Here is a 23,251-nt window from a genome sequence, read left to right as displayed (position 1 = left end):
GCTGTCATTTATTCTGTAAATGAAAGAGCATTCACAATCAGCTGAGTAATGCACGATCCTTTATTGTCTCAACAACATTATTCTGAACACAGTGTGTGGGAGACTACATTGTCAGGTTTTGGCTTAGGAGTGTGTTTAAAAAGATTAGCTTCAAATGGGATTTGCTTCATGTATGACCATGTCAAATCCAATTCCCCAATGACCGTTTCACACGTCAAAAATAATCCTTGATTTAATGCCCTTGTTCTCGCTTTAAGATTTCTTAGTCATATTCCCATCTGTTACACACACACACACACATACGAAATTAAACTTTACTTGGAAAGGAGAATGCTAATCATTTTGGATTAAAATATACATGATAATAATGCATGCTCGATCAATGATTGTTAATCAGAATTATTAGGATTATTACACCATTGTGCTTAACATTTCGATTAAATATTTCATATTACTTTCATTTTCACATTACTTAGGAACATTGTACACTGTAAAAATGAATATGCGTTATCTAATCAAAAAAATAATTCATCAAATTAATTCCTTAAAAGTGAACCATTTAAAATGAGTAAAACTTACAACAACAACCAAAAACATACATTTAAGTCACCATTATGGTGATCAGTGTTTGTATTAGGTTTGTTTTAAAATTACGTTTTTCTCCTTCAGTGATTCTGCTTGTTAACATCAGGTGTCTTCAATGTTGGCAATATAAAATAAAGAGTTCTTAATTCATCTTTGACATATGTCTGTTAGTGAGATTTTGCTAATTTTTTTTGGTGTAAACTTTACTCATTTTAAATGGTTAACTGTTAAGGAATAATTTGATAAATTATTACTCAATTCTAATTTGTTACATTGAATTAATAATATTGCTTGTAGTCTGTTGCCACAATTCTATTGATTAGATAAAGCATACAACTTAACTCAAATATTTCTTCCCAAAAAAAGGAGATTTCACAATGAGAACTGTTCCAAAACCATGTTTCCCTTGTGCAAAGTGTGTTTTACATGTGTGTGTGTTTTTTATGTAAGGGTTTAATTGATAATAAAGAGATATTAAAGTAATCTCGTTTGTGATTCTATTGTATATTCATTAAGATCTAGAAGATGCATTTACCTTGCATGGCATCAAACATCTCCCATTTAATTTGCATGGCAAATTGTCAGTTTTAAAACTAACAAGACTGAAAATGTAATCCCATCAATAATGCATGATATTTACAGGCTGGTGTTGGGCAGAGAAGAGCCCAGGGACGTGGTTTTCCCCTTGACTTCATTTGGCTGTGTGACAGGATCCATAACCCTCTCTGGATCCTATCAAATGATGTGGTATGAAGTGTCATCTTCTCTCTGAGAGTTTCATCTCTGCAGGGAACTGTCATCAGGTTCCTCTTCCTTTCTCTCTCCCATTCCCATCAATTGGATGGGCTATCTGACACGTCCAATCAGAAAACAGTTTCATTGGTCAGGCTGAAGGTGATCAGCAGGTGAAGTTGCCCCCCTCTGCGTCTCTACTTCCTGTCCCACCAGGACAGCATCCCCTCCACGTACTTTACCCATCCTGAGGGCAATAAAACAACACAAGTAGTGTCTGAGATGCACATAAGGTTTGTGTGTGTGTGTGTGTGTGTGTCTCAAAAGACAGGAATGCAACCTTGGAAAATAAAGTACTTCATAATAGTTGTAAAAGACTTACACAAATTCATAAATTCAACTTCTAGGGTGTACGTGGGAGTTAAATATTTTTCATGTACAACATTCATCACCATCAGTTCAAACAGTTCTCAAGCAATACATTCGACCAAAACATTCTTGTTTTTCTTACATATATCATGTTTATTCATTTCCAACATTTATATTCAAGTACGTTCAAAAATATGAAACCATTTTTCTGTTTGTTATGGAAGACCAATCCCTAGTTGCTGATGTATTTTGCATGAATTTGTCATGCCCTGAGGACAAATTCATCCCATACAAATTTACATCCTAGTAGATGTGGGGTAATAAATCTCTCTACACAGCAACAATCTCGCAAAATCATTAATGTTTTTGTCCTCTCTCATCAATTCCATTTTCTTGAGTAATTGAGCAGGAATCTAATTGGTCCAGTGACCCTTTGCATAATTAAACGTTATCAAAGTGATCTGTCGGCAACTGGCAAAGAACAGATGTTGCTCTTCAGTGGAGTAATCAGTCATCGACCCCTGGCTTGAGCCAATCACAATTACCTTGATTTGTGCTGTCCAAAGTGTGAGACCCCATGTCCTAAGTCACTCAGAAACCAACGAATGGATCAATAACCCCATCAGTAGCTCCGCCCATCTCATTCTCACTCTGTGACATAGGGTATAACACATTACATACAGTACGCCATTTCAGTTTACAACAGTCAGAAATTACGCACTTTACCACGCCCAATAATAATATCGTTTTGATTCTCAGTGTGATTACAAACTTGGCATGTTTGATTTGATTAAAACAAACCCTGGTGTGATTGCTCTGTTAGCGTGGTTCATTTGAACACAAACCCTGGTGCGCACCAAATACAGTAGCACCTCATTGCAGTACACAAGGTCCAGGGGGCGGAGTCGGATCCAGGTCTGAGGGGTGGAGTTGAGTAGGTTTAGAGGTGGGTTTAGGGATCGGGGTGGAGTTGGGTTGGTTTAGGGGTGGGTTTAGGGATCAGGGGTGGAGTTGGGTTGGTTTAGGGGTGGGTTTAGAGATCAGGGGTGGAGTTGGGTTGGTTTAGGGGTGGGTTTAGGGATCAGGGGTGGAGTTGGGTAGGTTTAGGGGTGGGTTTAGGGATCAGGGGTGGAGCTGGGTTGGTTTAGGGGTGGGTTTAGAGATCAGGGGGTGGAGTTGGGTTGATTTAGGGGTGGGTTTAGGGATCAGGGGTGGAGTTGGGTTGGTTTAGGGGTGGGTTTAGAGATCAGGGGGTGGAGTTGGGTTGGTTTAGCGGTGGGTTTAGGGATCAGGGGGTGGAGTTGGGTTGGTTTAGGGGTGGGTTTAGGGATCAGGGGGTGGAGTTGGGTTGGTTTAGGGGTGGGTTTAGAGATCAGGGGGTGGAGTTGGGTTGGTTTAGGGGTGGGTTTAGGGATCAGGGGGTGGAGTTGGGTTGGTTTGGGGGTGGGTTTAGAGATCAGGGGGTGGAGTTGGGTTGGTTTAGCGGTGGGTTTAGGGATCAGGGGGTGGAGTTGGGTTGGTTTGGGGGTGGGTTTAGGGATCAGGGGGTGGAAATGGGTAGGTTTGGGGGTGGGTTTAGGGATCAGGGGGTGGAGATGGGTAGGTTTAGGGGTGGGTATAGGGATCAGGGGTGGAGATGGGTAGATTTAGGGGTGGGTTTAGGGATCAGGGGGTGGAGCTGGGTAGGTTTAGGGGTGGGTTTAGGGATCCGAGGTGGAGCTGGGTAGGTTTAGGGGTGGGTTTAGGGATCAGGGGGTGGAGTTGGGTTGGTTTAGGGGTGGGTTTAGAGATCAGGGGGTGGAGTTGGGTTGGTTTAGCGGTGGGTTTAGGGATCAGGGGGTGGAAATGGGTTGGTTTGGGGGTGGGTTTAGGGATCAGGGGGTGGAGCTGGGTAGGTTTAGGGGTGGGTTTAGGGATCAGGGGTGGAGATGGGTAAGTTTAGGGGTGGGTTTAGAGATCAGGGGTGGAGATGGGTAGATTTAGGGGTGGGTTTAGGGATCAGGGGGTGGAGCTGGGTAAGTTTAGGGGTGGGTTTAGGGATCAGGAGGTGGAGCTGGGTAGGTTTCGGTATATATAAGGTGGGAGGAGTAGGATATGGATCCGACTCCTCCCCGTGGATTTCATGTTCGGCAGTGAGGACCATCTCACCAAACAAGCCAACCAAAGCTGCTGAAAAATGGGTCTTGGTCCGCTTCCAAATGAGCTCTAGAGCGCTTCGAATGAAATATGAACGCAACACAGACCAAAGACGTTTAACCAACCAAAAATGGGAAATGATGTCACAAGGTGTCACAATGACCCCTTCTGCCTGTGAAATTTCGCTAATGCGACAGCACCTTTAGGACTGATGTGAACCCATCAAACAGCAACACCGTGGCCTCATCCCAAATTGGGACTTGCGGGCTTTCCATTGCTCAGTGAAAATTTTGCAGACAAAGTGCAGTCATTTTAATAGGAATTGCGTAATTGGGAGTTTCACATGAGGGCAAAATTGTTGATTTTGTGACTTCTATGTGAGAGGTGCTTCATGCATTGTAACATATTGACAACAAACAATGGACCTTTTGGCCCGAGAAATCTCTGCAAATTTGACCGCAACTTAAGATGTCCTTTATGGAAGCTTGTTTGCGCCACTGAATATATATTAAAAAATCACCCTTTCCTTGAAATTCTTCAGAATTGCATGATATAAAGTCACAATGTTGTGGTTTAAAGTCAGAATTGCAAGATATAAAGACGCAAATTGAAAAAAAGTCAGATTTGCAAGATGAAAACTTTCAACCATGAGAAAAATAATCTTGTGAGATAAAAGAATTATCTTTTAAATTTCTTTTTCTGTGGCGGAAACAAACTTCCATAGTCCTTTTTTGTCATTTTACTATTTGTAAAAAGAGTGCTCAACAGCGCCCCCTTTGTGCCATTGCACCCAACTTCACAGCGGACTACTATATTTATTTTAAGGGTAGTTCTGTGAATTTTTTTTATTAAAGGACTTGTTTTACTTTGAATTTGTAACAATGACAAAGGAGAATACGGTACATTGTAATGCATTTTCTCACTTGTGGGTTTTGTCAAATTTAAGAAGGTTTATGATTGCTGGCTCATCTTGCATGCAAAGAGGAATCAAACATAATTGGATTGCTGTGTACCTGTTACTACCTGTTTAAAATCCTCCGAATGAAAGCTGAATCGTCAAATCATTTCTGTGTGCCTATAAAATCCTGATGTGATCCCCTAAATTCAATGGCTTTCTTTTGTACACTTTCCACAGCTGCACTCACCATTCAAAGAATCAATAAAAGACCTTGAAGAAATTATGCCAGCTGATATGATGTAATCTTTTATTGTTGGCTAGATAATGCCAGGGCTGTACGTGACTGAATCACTCTGTACTCTTTTATTCTCTCTCTCTCTCTGCGCTATGGATGCCCTAGCATCTCTCAAACAACTAGAAGACACACTCTTCCTCCTCTTTCGCTTCGGTTTCATCAGCAGTGTCTGGATAAAAGGGCCTCGGAGGCAGAATAATTAGATCAAACAATAGATTTAGGATTCAATACAAAATAAGAACATCTTCTGTGTTTTTGGAAAGGTTTTCCCTCATTCAGCGGCTACTTTGAGCTTCTCCCATCAAAAAATAACCGGTTAGTTCTGGCTTGGCTCACACAACGGTCCATTGCATGGCTTTAGGGAAAGTAATGACAGCTGGAAGCTTTAAAGTCTTTAGGAGGAAGGCATGAGCTCTTGCCGGGCTGTTTGAGAATCGGAAGATAGCCAAATAACGGTTTGAAATCAACGGCACGAACAATTCTGAAAAACAAGGCAGAGTAAAGGTTAGCTCAAAGCATCAAAAGTTACTAAAAGTAAAATAATTTTCAGCAAAAAAAAAAAAAAAATATATATATATATATATATATATATATATACCATACAGTGTTTACACTTACTTATATGTGATTAAAAATTACACGGCTTTATTGCATGGCTTTGTTTTTGCTTAGCAGATTATGAACAACAACCACTGAAACGTAGCCTAGCTATAATGGAAGCCAATCATGATTGTAATTGTGGGTGTAAATGTGTTCTTTTAGGAATCAGGTGTCATTGTGGAAATTCCCAAAGGATCCCAGAGTGTGTCATCTAATCAACAATCATCATGATGTAGTGAGTACAACCTGTCTTGGGCCTGTTCTACATTCCTGACACTTTCATACTTCACACATTGACTTTGTTCATTTTATGGACCTCTAGTTCACATATCAACAAAGAAACAAAGACACTGTATGCAAACAAACACAAAAAATGGTATTTCCTATTTGAAATTCTCCTAAAATGTATCAAATCCATATGGAAATGTTATTTGATTTCAAAACCCATCAGCACAAACATCAAATTACCACACAATTAACATTTACAAATCAATACAACACAATTTTATCACTCTCAAACAAATATTAATTCATACACACGTAGAGAGAGAGAGAGAGAGAGACGCTTTCTGAAATGTTCCCTTGCCAAAGCAAACACCACTCCGGAGAAGAGCAGCAGTCAGATTACCAGTGTTCAGTGTCCCAGCATCATGATGAAACTTCACGGAAATAACCTGCAACATCTGCACCATGGCCACTGCTGTGGAGCAAATGCATCCTTGCCTCGCACTCATCGCTGCATTCTATTGCCCCAGGGCATTCTGGGGGTTTGGGTGACAAAAGGCACAAACAAGAATTTCTGTCTAGCTTTGTCCTTTTATAAAGATGTCACAGCCCATTCTCGAAAACCTAGTGAGCTGCATACCTAGACAGCATTTTGAGTTCATAAAATCATAACACTAAATGTTAAAGCTACACTGTGTAATTTATTCTTAGCTAAAAACACTTAGTTCTTTCAAAAATATATGTGCTCATTTACTTCGTTCAAGTACTAAAGTATTCTCGTGAGTGTATAATATGCCTTTGAAAATACATACGGGTAAAGGGTTCTAGTGTCGGTCGCCATGTTGCCCCTCCATCTTGAAAGTACATTAGCCAAAGAGGGACATACCCGTTAATTCAAGCTTCGCATTTCGCGTTTACGTTTGAGTAAACACTCATGGACGAGGTCGAACTGGAAGCCATGTTAATCTTGGACTACATTGGCCACCGTAGGAGTTGAAACGAAATCGGAATTGAGAGGAACAGAAACTAATATTCACTGGATGGTCATATACCTTTTCACCACTAGATGGGGGTAAAAATCACACAGTGTAGCTTTAAATCTGCAGCTGCTTAGCAACAAAACTTTTTATGATAAACAATGCTACACTCTTATTATTAAAGGTTCTTTGTTGGAATCGATGGTGAAACATGAACATCCAGAACCTTTCTATTGTACAAAAGGTTCTTTGTTATTCTTTAAAATGTTCTGTTCACTGAAAGGTTCTTTGGAAAACCAATAATTGTTGTTCAATGTCATCACTCTGAAAACCCCCTTTTGGAACCCCATGTTAAGCTAAAAGTGTATGATTTACTAAACAGTTAATGCTTTTTTTTTCAAAGGATTATGGTTTACTTCAAAATTATATTTTGAAGAATGTCGGAAACCATATAGTTGTTGATGGACCCCAATGACGTCAATAGTATTTCTATGGAAGTCAATGGGGTCCATAAACTGTCTGGTTATGTCATCACTCTGAAAACCCCCTTTTGGAACTCTTATAAGCTAAAAGTGTATGATTTACTAAACAATTAATGCTTTTTTTAAGGATTACAGTTTACTTATTTTGAAGAATGTCGGAAACCATATAGTTGATGGACCCCAATGACTTCCATAGGATTTCTTTTCCCATGGAAGTCAATGGGGTCCATAAACTGTCTGGTTACCAACATGAAGAATTGTTATTAAAAACACAAAGTCAGTAGAATGAAAATAAAGGTCAAGTTTTAAAAAAAAATTACTTTTAACTTTTAAAAGAACTTTTAACTTAAGCAATGCGAGACGCTGAAGTCCTACAAAAGACGCAAGGGCAATGGTTAAATAATGTCTGTCTAGCGTGTTTACTTTGAAAACATAATCATGTGGCACGGTGGAATGTAAAAACTCACTCAGTTTCAGAACAAACCTATTATTTATGTGGAATAAATGCATCAGTTATAAAAATTTGTCTGGGAACTTCATGGGTTCCTCAGGTTTACACTTTCCTCCCATAATGCCTCAGAGACCAAAGAAACTTTAATTACAAATCAAGCAGCACGAGCTGTTGCCAGTGAAACGGACGTTCTATGCACACACTCCAAAAAGAAGTGTTATTCTTAATTGCAGGTCAGTGTAAAACTGATGTGTCAGCTGCTGTGACTGCTAATTAATTCTGCTCACAAACGAAGCCAGAGACAATCTCCATCTGCTGCTGTTTAACCTGGAAAAGAGTGGCATGTTGGATTGTCATGCTCTTATTATGATAGAGTGCGTGTCTGCAATTATGACTTTTATTGGAACAAGGAACACTAATGCACATTCTTGCATGTTACATTATTATTAATGGATATCAGTCCTGGCATATTTACACATATATATATATATATATATATATATATATATATATATATATTGTGTGTGTGTGTGTGTGTGTGTCAACTAGCCTTAGTTTCCCCCTATTATGTTTCTTAAAAACACCATGAAACAGCTTCCATGCCATATTTGACTATTGTATTCAAAGTGAAAAATTCAGCTGGAAATGGTATAGGATTTTATCGGATTATGAACATTAGGCTATGATATTATTGGTTAATATCATTAAAAAAAATCTGCCCACAAGGCCTTTGTTACAACAGCAGAAAAGACTAACATTTCTGAGAAAAGCATACATTTCTCTTTAGAATACCGGTAATAAAAAAATAAATGGTCTGCACTGTTTTTTTTATTCAGTTTACAAAAGCGGAATTATACATTATTCTTTAGTTTAGAATAATATGCACAGTCAGACATAATCATGGAACATAAAGGAACAATTATTAAAGTTAATCGGTTCATTCGAAAATTCATGTTGACTCTAAATGAGGGCTGGCCATTTAATTGAGACCTAATCAGATGTGGGGTTAGTGGTGTGGGCACATGGTCTTTCAGAAGTGGGAAATCAACCCCCATAATGCTTCTGTCTGAGAAAACAGGCATCATCAATAATGAATTACTAAACAAGGCCATCATTAAGTGCACCCCACTGTCTGTCCAGCTCAGGGATGGGCCGGGGTGTTCAGACAGCATGACTCATGCACGGACTTGCAGAGACTGAGAAATAGAGAAAGATTTAGATCGAGTGAGAGAGAGAAATGAAGAAAGAGGAAAGGGTTTAGGTTGAAGGCAGTGTGTGTGTCTAATGAAACTCTTCCATTAGAGTTTATTCAAGTTAAGAGTCACAATGACAGACTCTGTTCAGTAGAGTTGAACCAGATATCTATCTATCTATCTATCTATCTATCTATCTATCTATCTATCTATCTATCTATCTATCTATCTATCTATCTATCTATCTATCTATCTATCTATCTATCTATCTATCTATCTATCTATCTATCTATCTATCTATCTATCTATCTATCTATCCATCCATCCATCCATCCATCCATCCATCCATCCATCCATCCATCCATCCATCCATCCATCCATCCATCCATCCATCCATCCATCCATCCATCCATCCATCCATCCATCCATCCATCCATCCATCCATCCATCCATCCATCCATCCATCCATACATCGCAAAATAATCCAGGATCTATCCATCCATCCATCGTCTACTTGAAAATGAAGTGGAATTTTAAAGTTCATATAAATGTATGTCGCAATTAATCGCATCCAAAATAAAAGTTTGTGTTTACATAATATACGTGTGTGTGCGGTGTATAATTATTTTGTATATATTTAAATACGCATGTATATTTACGAAAAAAATATTATTTATATATAAAATATTAATATAATATATCAATTATTAATTAATATATAAATTATATATAAATATACAGTATGAAAATATTTCTTAAATATATACGAGCATGTGTGTGTTTTTATACAGTATATATAAAATAATTATACACAGAGCACCCAAATATATTATGTAAACACAAACTTTTATTTTGGATGCGATTAATCGTGTTTAATTGTTTGACAGCCCTACAATCCATCTGTCTATATCCATCCGTCTATGTATCTGTACTTCCATTTACCTTCCTATTCATCCATCCATCTATCATCCATTCATATATATATCCATCCAGCTATCTATATCAATCTATCCATACATCCATATCAATATGTCCATCCATCTATATAAAGTTAAAAATTCAGGATGAGTTGGTGTTCCAAATTAGTTTTAATCCAAATGTGTTTTTCACATTAGTGGAGTGTTTTTCCTGTAATTCATTACTGAAACGTTCTTTAATTATTGGAGAACTGTGGTAACAAAAAGGCGACATAATAACAAATATAGCACTGATAAAAGGGACGAGTGCAGATGGAGCGAGTTCTCGCAGGGTCAGATGGAGGACAGACGTTCAGAATAACACCTCTGAGTCCAGTGAAGATCATTCCGACAGACAGCCGGATATCACAGTCAGTTGCTTATCGCAGGACCTTGAAAATACCAGGGGGGGGGGAAAAACCCGGCCCCTCTTTCTCATTCACCTTCAAAGTGGGCCTAATACGGCCTTAAAGAATACTTGATATTCTCCTATTGCTGCTCACACATTCAGTCGGCGTGGAGAAAAGGTTGTGTCTTGGGACTCAATAGATAAGTCTGGGGACAAGTGTCTGGATGCCCCTGTTTAGCATGTGAATGACACCAGTGTGTGTTATTGGCTTTGGTCGTTGGAACCAAGAAGCCGTGAGAGGGACAGTGGAGAGACCATTCAAAAGCAATTGTATTTGCATTAAATATGTATCAATGAAATATCGTGTTGCATGAGGTAGCTGTAAACTCTATTCTACTGTCCTTGGACAAAATGCAAAAATCCTCTGAGAAATAAACAGATCTGGGATGTAGAAACGTGTAGGAATGAATAAGAAACATTTAGGACTGTACTATTTATAGTTGTTGCGGTTACATCACGACCTTTTGAATGATCTCATATCTATATGAATCTTAAAACCCCAAGATTGGTCTTTGCATTCTAGCCTTTGAATCTACCGCTCAACATAAAAAGATCCATATTTTACCAGTGTTCACTCCGAATTCATTATGAAAAGATGAAATGGTTGCCTATCGTGAAATAGGCACATCTTGCTAGCTGATTCATGAAACCAATTATCTTTTCCGTGAATCAAATACATACAGTAGGCAGTTTCCCGAATGACTCTTTTAAAAACTGGTTAATTTTAGTAAATCAAAATCATAGAGCATATACAGTGCAGTCTAATTCATGAACACTCTCTTCAGCCAATTGTTTTAGTGAATCAACAACATGTAATGAAACCAATGTAATCCATTCATGAACAAATTACTCTTTCAACCGGTTCTTTTTAGTGAACCATTCACAATGTCACTCTCAGAAAAAAAGGTATAAGCTGTCACTGGGGCTGTACCTTTTCAAAAAGGTACACTTTTGTACCCAAAGGCTGCATATTGGTACCTTAGTGGTACATTTAAGCACCTAAAATGTACTTAGCTCCTGAAATACACATATTAACACTTAAAATGTACATATTAGCATTTAAAATATACATATTAGCACCTAAAATGTACATATTAGGACCTGAAATGTACAGATCAGGACCTAAAATGTACATATTTGCGCCTAAAATGTACATATTAGGACATATAATGTACATATTAACAACTAAAATGTACTTTTTAGCAGTGTTGTAGTCGAGACCACCTCACTCGAGTCCGAGTCGACACCGAGACCAGAGAGAGTCGAGTCCGAGTCAAGACCGAGTCCATAGAGAGTCGAGTCCGAGTCGAGTCCGAGAGACGGTCGAGTCCGAGTCGAGACCGAGACCAGTGAGGGTTGATTACCTAATTTACTTTTATTTACTTAGAGAAATCCTTTTTTTTTTTTTTTTTTTTACTGAATTTACTTAGAGTTTAAAAAATATGATCAGTTTAGGGTAAAGGCCACATAGTAGGTGGTGTTAAAAGTAATTTTATTACAATTTGTCATGCGCAGTTGCGCACTAAAAAAATCACCAATCACTGGGCGTGTCAATCAATTTAAAGAAATATTTTATTAACATACATTAATAATCATGAAAAATATTTTTAATTGAACTCGAGTGGACTCGGGAATAATTCCGAGTCCTAAAAAAAAAATGTTCGAGTACGAGTCAATTCCGAGTCCAAATGGACACGAGTCCATGACAAGACCAAGACCATTAAAATATGGTCTCGAGACCGAGTCCGAGACAAGTCCGAGTCTCGAGTGCTTTTTAGCACCTAAAATGTACATATTAACACCTAAAATGGACAAAAGTTTACCTTTTTAAAAGGTACAGCCCCAGTGACAGCTTTTGTACCTTTTTTTCTGAGAGTGTAGACAAGTGTGGTCCCATTCACGAATAAACGACTCATATGAGTCAATTATTTTTAATGACTCAAACAAGACTGTACAATCATCTATCTATCTATCTATCTATCTATCTATCTATCTATCTATCTATCTATCTATCTATCTATCTATCTATCTATCTATCTATCTATCTTTCTTTCTTTCTTTCTTTCTAACTAATCTATCCTTTTTCTTTCTAACTAATCTTTCTTTCTAACTAATCTATCTTTCTTTCTTTCTTTCTAACTTATCTATCTTTCTTTCTAACAAATCTTTCTTTCTTTCTTTCTTTCTTTCTTTCTTTCTTTCTTTCTTTCTTTCTTTCTTTCTGTCTTTCTTTCAATCTATCTATCTTTCTTTCTAACTCTATCTATCTATCTATCTATCTATCTATCTATCTATCTATCTATCTATCTATCTATCTATCTATCTATCTATCTATCTATCTATCTATCTTTCTTTCTTTCTTTCTTTCTAACTAATCTATCCTTTTTCTTTCTAACTAATCTTTCTTTCTAACTAATCTATCTTTCTTTCTTTCTTTCTAACTTATCTATCTTTCTTTCTAACAAATCTTTCTTTCTTTCTTTCTTTCTTTCTTTCTTTCTTTCTTTCTGTCTTTCTTTCAATCTATCTATCTTTCTTTCTAACTCTATCTATCTATCTATCTATCTATCTATCTATCTATCTATCTATCTATCTATCTATCTATCTATCTATCTATCTATCTATCTATCTATCTATCTATCTATCTATCTATCTATCTATCTATCTATCTATCTATCTATCTATTAGACAATTTCAACAACAGTTTGTATAAAACAATTATCGAAAAAATGTGGTAAAGTTTTTTTTTTCATTCCGTCCTTACATGCCACAAGCTACATGACAATGCATTTGACTTCAAAATCAACCTTCAAGACACTCATTTAAGACTGGACAGAATTAAACAAACAACCAAGCATAAACACAATGCAATGAAGCCCGAGACAAAACACAAGCACTAGCGCTGCTAATCCTGATGGACAGAGAGCAGGAGTCTTGAATTGAATACTGAGTGCTCTGTGAATTTGTACCGAGGCAAGCAGACTAGATGCTTTCCTGCTCTCTGCTTGAACCTAAAATGAAAGTGTTTTTTTCCCTCTCTATTTGCTTTTGACAATGAAGCTCTCCGTGAAGATTGAACGCCCTGCGTTTACAGGAGGTGGGGACCTGAGAGCTTCACTGTGAAGGGGCCTCTCTTGGGGGTAGCCAGCATTTAGAAGATCTGATTAATCATAGTCTCTCTCTCTCTCTCTCTCTCTCTCTTTGAGGTGATGGCTCAGAGAAAGCAGGAGGCCCGGCCCTCGTTACGTGTGCGTCCGGGGAGAGACAGGAGTTTACAGAGCCGCATGTGAGCAGGGGAGATGAATGAACGGCACGGTGAAATAATCAATTATCACTCTCTTCACCACTGGAAATAGACCACACACACTCACTGCAAAAAATATTACGGGTTTTTTTTGTCTTTGTCTTTTTAGTAATATATCTATTATTTAACTTGTTTTGGATGTTCTTAATCCCCAAAACAAGATAAATCAAGACTGATTTTTTTTTTTTTCAGCAAGGATGCATTCAATTTATCAAAAGTGGCAGTAAAGACATTTATGTTTCAAAAGAGGTCTGTTTCAAACAAATGCTGTTCTTTTGAACTTTCTATTCATCAAAGAATCCTGACATTTTTTTATCTGGGTTTCCACAGAAAATATTAAGCAGCAAGTGATTTCAGTATTGATAATAGGAAGAATTTTGAGCATTAAATAAGCCAATTAGAATGCATATTAGCATATTTCTGAAGTATCATGGAATAATGATTACACAAATTTGGGAAAAAAGGAATTGTAATAGTATTGCACAATATTACTAGTTTTACTGTATTTTTTGATCAAATAAATGCAGCTTTTGTGAGCATGAGACTTTAAGAAATGTTCAAAAAATCTAACCGACCACAAGCTTTTGAGAGGAAGTCAATTTACTTGTGAATCAAAATTGTATAGAATATTGGGATTTTTTTTTTTTTTTTGCTTACCCAGATTTTCTAGTGATGATAATTTATTTTGTTATAACCCAACAATTTTAAAAGACAAAACTATGTCAAAGTCAAGTAAATGTTTCCGGTTTTAATGATGTGCTTCATAGTGAAAAAAAACCTACAACACAATTTATTTAAAATAATATATTTCATTCTAAGTATTGGCTACTACAAATCCATTTACTGACATATATCACTTGAGAATTACTGATATAAATGTAATTCAACTTTATTTGGAGTACTTCTTTATTGCACAATGCACATTTATTAATATTAAGTCTAAATTATGTTTCACTATTAGAAATGAAAGCATAGTGTGATCTCTGTCTTTAAATGCAAGATATTTAAAGTGTACCTACTTTCAATCAAATATACTTAAGTATATCTTTAAGCATATTGCAGGGTATTTATATTAAGTACTCAATTCACATGGGTCCATTTTTTTTTATTAATATTTATACGTCATCTGAAGGTTTAATAAATAAGCTTTCCATTGATGTATGGTTTGTAAGGATATGACAGTATTTGGCCGAGTTAACTATTTGAAAACCGAATCTGAGGGTGCAGAAAAATCGAAACATTGAGAAAATCATCTTTAAAGTTGACGCCTTATGTTCATGATTGTGCTCCATTCACTCACAAAAATACATGTTTTATATATTTACGGTTGGAAATTTACTAAATATCTTCATGGAACATAATATCCTAATGATTACTTATTTTTTGGCATAAAAGAAAAATCGATCATTTTGACCCATACAAATATACCCTTGCAACTTGTGTCTGGTTTTGTGGTCCAGGGTCACAATATGCAAATGTATTTGTAGCATACTAAGCATTAAATAGATATTTTTTTTACTATAATATAAAACAAGACAAAATGATTTTTGCAGTGCACACACTTCAAAAACAGACAAACGGACACCCTTTGTGTCTAATATTTAATTTCCTATACTGTCAGTGAAAGCCCTTAACTGTGTTTTCTACTATAGTCTGTGATCTTGACATCGTTGGGGATTTTTCAGGCCGACAGGGTTTTTACTGAACGCTCTTGGAGGAATATAAGTCACCAGAGTTTGTGAAGAGAAGAGCGATAAAGGCGAGGAGATGAAGAGAGAGAGAGAGAGAGAGCGATTGCACCAGAATGGGATGAGAGGTGTCCACTGAGAATTTGGAAGTGGAGAATCTCACTCTGGCGTTCAATCTGCACCAGCTCCAATACTGTGGAAATAAATTGGTTTTTAAATAGATTGCTAAGCCTCTATCAGCGAGCCACTGATGTGGGTACATTTCATAGGCGGCTATTTAAACCAACCTAAAGCCCATCCATAGTGTAACCTTATTAAAGATATCTGCAGGTTCGACTTCACTAGCTTAGCGTGCTTCACCTCCCGCCTGAAATTAAACTCTGAAACGATACACGTGATAACCGATCTCACACCTATGGAAGAATACAAAGCAGGACTGTAATTAAAGTAACAAGGCTTAGTGGCTTGTATCAGGCCTCCGGAAGGAGTGGACATGCTGTGAGTCTCAACAGGCTGGAGATGATGAGGTTTAGAGCTAAAGTTGACTGATGGAAATGTTGTGAGGATTTTGATGTGGTGTGGTTGAAAGTTGCAAGGAACACCACCAGTCAAAAGTTTGGACACACCGACTCTTTTCGTTTGATTCTTTTCCATATTTGCGAAGCACAGTCATCAAAATACTGAGATAAAAGTATGTTGCTCAACCAACTTCACAATCATGGGATGCCTTTTAAACAATATTGAAATTCATTGCTTAATTTCCTTCACTATATGGCCCACTTTATCCATTATTAGTAATTAAAAAAACAATGGTTTTGCACGGAAAGCCATGTAAAATATAAAGTGAAAAAATGATATCTTTGACAGCCTTCAATATTTTTAAAAATGTGTTCATGAATTTGTAAGCATATTGCATGGTTGTGCTTGAAGTAAATTGTTTTATTTTTGATAACGCAATGAAACATGCTAAATTGTTCGGAAATAATTTTTGACCAGGATGTCAGAAAAAGACATTATGAACGCATGTAAAAACTACACTGTAAACAAAATATTTTCAAGATTTGTTATCACAACATTTTTTTTCTTTTGTCAAATCAACTTAAATAATTTATTTAGTTGAGATAACTTATTATTTTGAGTTTCTGATGTTTAAATCAATCTCCTTCATTGCATTAACTCACTTTTTCCAGTTCAATCAACTTAAAGTTTTAAGGCTAGGTTACTTACTTTTTAAGTTAAACCAACAATATTTTTTACAGAGTAGAGAACCAACCGAATATTAATAACTGATTATGTTGTAGGTTTTTCTATCCAGTTTTTTTGCATAGTAAAATACACCTAGCTGTAGTTTGGCTTTTTTTGCCAAATAATTTTGTCAGATAAATACCTTGACCGACTTTAAAGTTTTGTTCTTCCCTCATATATAAAACATGAAATATTTCCCTCATACATTGATGGTTTAATTGAACTTGGTCATTGAAAACAAATATCCCCACAGTCACCACTTTTGGTTGCTATAAACTAATTTCAAGCATTTAAACATAAACCTTTAAAGGGTTTTTAAAACAAGGAGAATCACCAATTCAGTTACGTGTGTCCAAAGTTTTGATTGTTGAGTTTCCTATGAGTGCAACATATGCTAATGCAGCACATTTTCAATTGACTAATGCCACTGATGTTATTTGTGGAGAAGAGCATTATAATCCTGAAGGAAGTCAGGGGATGATAGAGCATCATGACATCATGCACAAGAAAAGGAGAAACATACTATAAAAGAGCTCACTTAAAAATGCTGAGCCTATAAAAGAAAAATATCCCTGTAAACCAGTTAGTTGAAGGACTATACATTTGTCAAAGAATTATCAATTGCAAAAATAAGGGGGAAAAAAACACTATTTAATACTCCATCATACAGTCATGTGAATAAATGAATAATTCATACCTTAAATATTTGCTAAGCTTACATAATTTGGTTTCGATTTGAATGGGCAAAGTGGACAATATCTAGAAAGGTTTAAAAAAAAATACTGATAAACATGCTCCACTTCTTGTCAATATCTCATATCCTCTGAAATTCATTAAAGCCCCTGTGGAGATAAGTTTGGTCTGTAAAATTAAGGCTTTTTGCAACTAAGTGAATTCACATTCACACTTGAAAAATCATTTATAGAGAGTTGGACATTGTCCTGTCACAAAAAGCTAATTAGCGTTTTCTAATATGATGATAACCGGAAACACTGTCTGTTTTTGTTGTTTGGAGCTACATTGTGTCTTGAAAAATAATGTCAAATGCTGTCAAATGCTTCAAGCTCAGACAACAACAAATAAAGAGGGTTCAATGGTGTCAAGAATCCAAGGCAATTATATATAAATACATTTCAACATCGTAACAAATGCTTTTTGAAGCCAACAGTTTACGGAATAAAACTAATATATTATGTATGAATATATATATATATTAACCCAAATTTTCTGTTCATGGTTAGTTTGTTTGTTGTGTTTGTATATATATATATATATATATATATATATATATATATATATATATATTGGCTTTCATATTTGTTCATGACCTAAATTCAAACTGATTCTTCACCTATAAGGGACAAAATATACAAAATGCATCATAATTTTACTTAAATCAAGCTTTATTTATAATATGAGGGAACATAGATGATGTGCATATAAAAATAATTTCAATAAAGAGCAAATTAAGGAGCTGCAGAGGCTTGAATAATTTCATCACGTCATAAACTCTAGACAAATGGAAGTTAAACAGCGAGATATTTACTCAACAGCATCAAATAAAATTAAATAAGAGAGCAATTCTGTTATTATACTCAGAACTATGAGGCTGTAGGATATTTTAGTAAAAAAAACAACAACATATTTTAATCTTAAATACAGATAAATATTCTATATAAAAACCCATTGATCAAATGGGTTGCATGTGACCTTTTTCACAATTGCCACTCCTAAGGCACTGTTCTGCATAAAGGAATAAATGAAATAGCGAGTGTACACATTCTTTTTAAGCTGCCAAAACTATTTACATCGAAACAAATATTTTTATGCACCCCAAAAAAGTTTGGCTAGACTAAAAACTGATCCGAACTAATCAGTTGTGTGGGTCCCCTAGTGGTAAACCGTGACAATATTCCTCCTCCGCACCTCTTTTCTCTCTATTCATTTAAACACATAGCCGAAAGAACGATAATTACAGAGTGATCAAGGATAGAGCGGGCTGATTGTTGCCTTTAGTCTATCTGAAATGCTAATACATCACTTAAATGTGCTGAATGATAATGGAGAACAAATTAAAATGTTTGCAGATTTACAAATCGTCCGCGTCAATACATCAACAGCCGGTCCAAATGCAATCTATTTGGTTTTTTTTTTTATGCAAAAAGTCTAAAAAGCAAAAGAATACTTTCTTATAAAGCGATCTCATGTATATTTATCAGACCCGATCGTAAGCTTTCATAAGTCGAGTAGATCCTATTAGGTTCCCTAAATGGATTTCATGGATGTTAGAATGCAGCATCATACGCTCGCCTGATACATATTCATGATATACGCGTGCCTACATGGCAGTCAATCTAAAGCCGTGGTAACTGTTTATCTGCAGTGTGTTCCTTTACAATCCGCATAAATTTAGCTGTCAGTGGCATCGTGGACATTTCATTCCATTTCTCTCTCTCTCCAGCCCTCCATATGGAAACCCTGCACAATAAATGTCATTTCAAAATCAATTTGCATTAAAAAGGTGGAGTGTGTGCAGTCCTGAGAAAAGAATATAAGGCACAAACCGAACACATTTGCAATGCATCTACAACCCCGCCCGGCACGTTACAGTATACAGCTTTCCCTTTCGGTGAAGACGCCGTAGAACTCAAATCACAACAACGACAACAACAACAAAAACCCAGTTTTTCCTTTTCCGGTGGCTGAAAAGATGTTTAGTGGGAGCAGGCGGATAAATCAACAGCACAAGCATCACACACAACAGGAAATGCAGCTTCGCTGACTCAATAAATGGATGTGGGCGTGAACCTCGGCGTTAGCAAACGCATGTGTGTGTGTGTGCAGGCAGGTGGGCCTTCTGGATTCAACGCTCTCTCTAGTCCATTGCAGGCGCCGCCGGTATGACTCTCCTCGACTACGCGTATTCTTAAGCAATAACAACGAGAGCCGTATTATCCACCCAAGAATACCCGTCACCGAAGAGAGTCTTTTACTGAGAGAAACGACGGCATCGTCCGCGGCCGTTCGGAAAACGCGGCCTTTTCAAAACAATTGATTGAAGACGCTTTGTAGCGCAAGGCAAGGGCCCCTCAACGCCTCGTCTGCAAACAGAAATTAACAGTGCATTTTTGTTCAGTAAACGCCTCAGAGGAAATATAAGTGTGTTTTTTTTTTTTTGTGCTATTTCCTCCCAGCAATCTGTGCTCTCACAGGGCCACTCGGGGGAAAGGTGCATTTAATGAAGGAGCGGGGGATGGGAGGTGGTGGAAGGGGGTTATGGGTAATCCACCCCCCCCCCCAACAGCATAAACTCACCTGGGATGCAAGGACCCAGCGGAGGTCCTCCGGGAAGCGTCCATGTCTTGACTCCCATTGCCTCGGCGGGGATTCTGATGATGACGATAGTCCACTGTAGCGGGTTCACCTAAAAACACAGACCACCGGGGGTTAGGATATAAATCCTACTATGGTCCACTTCGTCACATGCTGCACATCTCATCTGTCTAAATGATATAGAAACGGGGGGAAAAATTAGCCAAACAGTCCATTAGCACCGTGAGGACAATTCTATATGGAGACACGGACTCAAATGAAGCATGGCGGCCCCCCTCTACACCCCACTTGAGGATGACGGGGGAGGGAAAAAAGGAGGTGGGGGCTAAACTGTGTGATTAGTCTATGAGAGAACGCTTCTTCGACTAGAGAAGAAAAAAAAATTGCAACTTGTATAAACGCATCATGTGCATTTTATGGCAAAACAGGTTATCTTGAAAATGCATTAACATTGAATGTAATTTAGTGCATTTAGCTATTTTAGCTTTTTTTATTGTGGTGTCATGCTAATCGTACTGTTATTTCAGCTGCCTGTTTTGTTTAAAATAAGAAAATTTGCACTTTTTAACTAATTCCATTAGGATCATTACAATTTTTTTAAACAAATAGGCGATTTCAAGGTGTTTTTTTATTCTCTTGCAATAACATGAGTTTCCAATATTTTATATAATTAGCTTTTTTCTCAATATCCAGAATAATATTTTGATCAATAAAACACAGTCTATCAAAATGACTCATAATTTAAAAACAAATTAACACAATTTCTACCAAAAATAAAATATAATAAAAATAATTTGTAAGATTATAAATTTTATATTATTATTATTATCATATTTTCCTCTATTTCCTGCAAAAAAAAAAGAAAAAAAAAATCCTACATAATTATAGTCTGCATACCTACCCAAAAATATTTTTCTGTTTTACACCGATCATTCACAAAACGAGAAACACACAATCAGTTCTCGACACAGAGAGAGAAACTGGAGGAGAAGCTAACGGAGGCAGATGGAGAGGGAGAAGCTGGACTCGAGCACAAACGCAACAAAAGCCACCGTACGGACACACACCGGCAGTGTAGCAGCCGGCTGCTCGCTCGCTCTCCAGACCCCCAGTCTGCAAAACCATGAGACGCACCTCTCACACACACACACACAGGCACCCTGACGCAGGGCACACTCCCCCAGTGCTATAGCCCCAGGGCTCTTGCTTTCTCTGTCCATTTCTGAAGCTACACACACACACACACACACACACCCAGGGACCCGACCCTCGTCCAAACCCCCTTAGAACTCCAGGAGTTAATCAATGGTCTCCATGCATAGATTCTGTGCTTTTTTTTTTTTTTTTGGTTTGTTTGTCTCTACCAAAGTTCCTCTGGGAGCATCTCTGTTTTTTTTTTCCTCCCTTGAATTATATATTTATATATATATATATAGCCTATTGGTCCTACAGTTTTTTAATTCTACTCTCTTCATGCAAGAGCTCACTCAGTCTTTTTTATTTCAAAATGTATATATATGTATATATTTTTAAGTTTAGCAGCAAAACATATGACCAAATCTGTATTCTCTACCTCTCTCCACTCCTCCCTTTCTAAACAAGCGATCTGCGCTATTCCACCCTGCACAAAAAAAAAAAAAAAACACACTTCGAGCTGGACCCTTCACTGATTGCAATTTAATTGAATGGAGCCCATGAATATGGTAATTTCACGAGACACTTGACACAAGCATCAGAAGGTGTAGACCACACCGGCAAAAATGACAAAAATGTTCAAAAAATGATAAAACGTTTACCCAATCACACACTGACATAAAACAATCACGATGTGAGTCCACATGTGGATGCGACTTACCCCGTCAAACCTTGAGCATCTCGTCGTGCCGCCCGCCTAAGCAAGGTGGGATGCCTGATGGTGATAAACCCAGGACGGTACGCCGATGATGGAGCGAGTCCTGTGGTGTGCAGGTGGACGCGGTACCCGTTCACAGAGGGGACGCTTGACAAAAGGATCAAAACCCACTGCCCACTCCCGAGCCAGTTGTTGCTTGACACAGCAAATGAACTTACAGCACAAGAGCGAGTGAAGCTGAGGGAGGGAGAGACAGACGGGGAGAGGAGGAGAGAGAGAGAGTGTGTTTGGCGCGTGTGTGTGTGTGAGAGAGAGAGATGGAGAATGAGTGAGAGAGAGGAGGAGGTGGGGGAAGAAGGGGGTTCGGAGTGAGCGGGCGAGCGAGGGAGAGAGAGAAATCACAGCATAACAAAACCTATAGCTACGTGGATGGCCACTCTCTCTCTCTTTCTCTCTCTATATATCTCTCCACCCTCTCCGGCTCAAAGGAAGGGAGAGAATAATTAGATTTGAGCCACACATGCTTTCCAAAAGCACTGACTCGTGGATCCCAGGCACCTAATGTTGGATTAATTGAGGGAGATCTGATGTGCTACATGCACCGTGAGCCCTCGGCTCTGACTCCCCCCCCCCCCTCATCTCACACCACCAAAAAACTACCATCGCGATACGACTCCCTGCTCCTCTCTTCCGGCATATGGTGACTGACACGGCACTGTAGGCACAGAGAAACAAAATAATATATTGTTTATTTAATCGTGAATACATACAGACGTTTAATAGGCTAGATTTGTGCTTCTGTCAGAGTGGAAAACAGTCAGTATCCATCTTAAAGTGTAAGGAACATTTTGAATTTAATTTTCCAATTAAAAAGGCCTAAAATTGTTTGAAAGATGCTTTCTTCATATCTGAGATTATTCCCAACGAATAGATGTGAATAATCAATCCATACAACATGACTTTGATCTCTATGGAAACATGCCTTACCAAGTAAAATCCCTTAAAAACAAGATTTCCTTCACATTTTTGTGAGTCATACAATTTTTTTGGATGTATAAGGTTGTATTGAATGAAATATGATTCATCTGCTTCCATTCAACTCTATTGAAAAGGCAACTGTGCACACACACACACATACATATACGTAGCCTATATTGAAGACCCGCTACCAATCGCCATCATTTCCAACTCCACCTCGTCACCTTTGATAAAAATCGCTTCAATAATATCAATATGATATTCAATATTCAAGGTAAATGGCAAAAGAAAGCAGCTCTGGTAACTGGCTTTTAACAGACCAGCAGACAAAGGAATCAGACATGTTGAATTTCACGCTATTGAAAGCGGTCTACTGCCCCCTGTTGACCATTTCGTCACGGTCCAAACAGGAAGGCCCAGACAGCTGGACCACATTGCAGCGCAATTATTGCAGGAATAACAAATAACGCTTCATCAAGCTATGGTCGTCTAAACGTTAGGCATGAAACAAAGCAGATCAGTGATGATAAGGGAGAAATGGAG

The 23,251-nt window shown here is 37.6% G+C and overlaps 1 long non-coding RNA gene across 1 annotated transcript; it reads right to left on the bottom strand.

Moving 5' to 3' along the window:
- Positions 1-528: 528 nt before the first annotated feature.
- On the bottom strand, positions 529-22,235 carry LOC120478806 (uncharacterized). The gene is made up of 4 exons (XR_016149102.1): positions 21,734-22,235; positions 19,861-19,969; positions 2,232-5,496; positions 529-1,564 (listed from the first exon to the last, which is right to left on the bottom strand). It is a non-coding gene; the product is annotated as an uncharacterized LOC120478806 (long non-coding RNA).
- Positions 22,236-23,251: the final 1,016 nt, after the last annotated feature.

This window comes from Pimephales promelas, chromosome 22 (genome assembly GCF_988280905.1).
Source record: "Pimephales promelas chromosome 22, fPimPro1.hap1.1, whole genome shotgun sequence".
Taxonomy (NCBI): domain Eukaryota; kingdom Metazoa; phylum Chordata; class Actinopteri; order Cypriniformes; family Leuciscidae; genus Pimephales; species Pimephales promelas.
This window is presented reverse-complemented; position numbering and strand designations above follow the sequence as displayed.